We start from the raw sequence: 695 nt of genomic DNA, 5'->3' as shown, positions 1-695 counted from the left end.
GCTTCCTCGTCGGTGACAAGCCAAACCCTAGCCATGGGGCTCTTCGGCAGCGGCAAGGGCAAGGGCAAAGGCATCCCCGGCGCCTCATCTTCCCGTGTTCCTCCTCCCCCTCCTCCTTCGCCGCCGGCGCATGCCCGCTTAGGTCTGCAGCGTTTGCACATTCCGGTGCACCAAGCGCGATGGCACTGGGAGTTCAGGCAGCCGCTGCCCTACTCGGATGTCACGCTGCCACACCACTGGCAACTTGATCCGGATAGGATCCCGGTGCCGGCAGTGCCACGGACACAGCGGGCACACGACAAGGAGGTGCGCAGGCGCCGGGCACAGCTCAGGCCGGCGCAGCGGGCCATTCCCGAGTACGCCACAGGCTCTCCCAACTGGGAGGCCTGGTTGTGCGTGCAGCGCCATCACGCGAACCCCCTGCCTCCCCCGTCGTCAAGCCAGAGGAGGAGGAAGCCGAGGCGGGCTACCAGGAAGCGCTGGCGGAGGCCTTCACCGAATCCATCGAGTTGGAGCGGCGGAAGACCGAAGCGGCAATAGCGGAGGAGGCCGCGTACGAGGCGGAGATGGCGGAGGCCATGGCCCTCTCCTCAGCAGGCGACTGCGTTGTGCTGCCGTCTCCACCACCGCTAACCCTGACGACGCCTGCGTCTGAGCCGGCCGAGAGGTACGTCTGGACCAACCAGGTGCAGGAC

This window comes from Triticum dicoccoides, chromosome 7B (assembly GCF_002162155.2).
Source record: "Triticum dicoccoides isolate Atlit2015 ecotype Zavitan chromosome 7B, WEW_v2.0, whole genome shotgun sequence".
Classification (NCBI taxonomy): Eukaryota; Viridiplantae; Streptophyta; class Magnoliopsida; order Poales; family Poaceae; genus Triticum; species Triticum dicoccoides.
The sequence above is the reverse complement of the archived record's forward strand: the minus strand, read 5'-3'. Positions refer to the sequence as shown.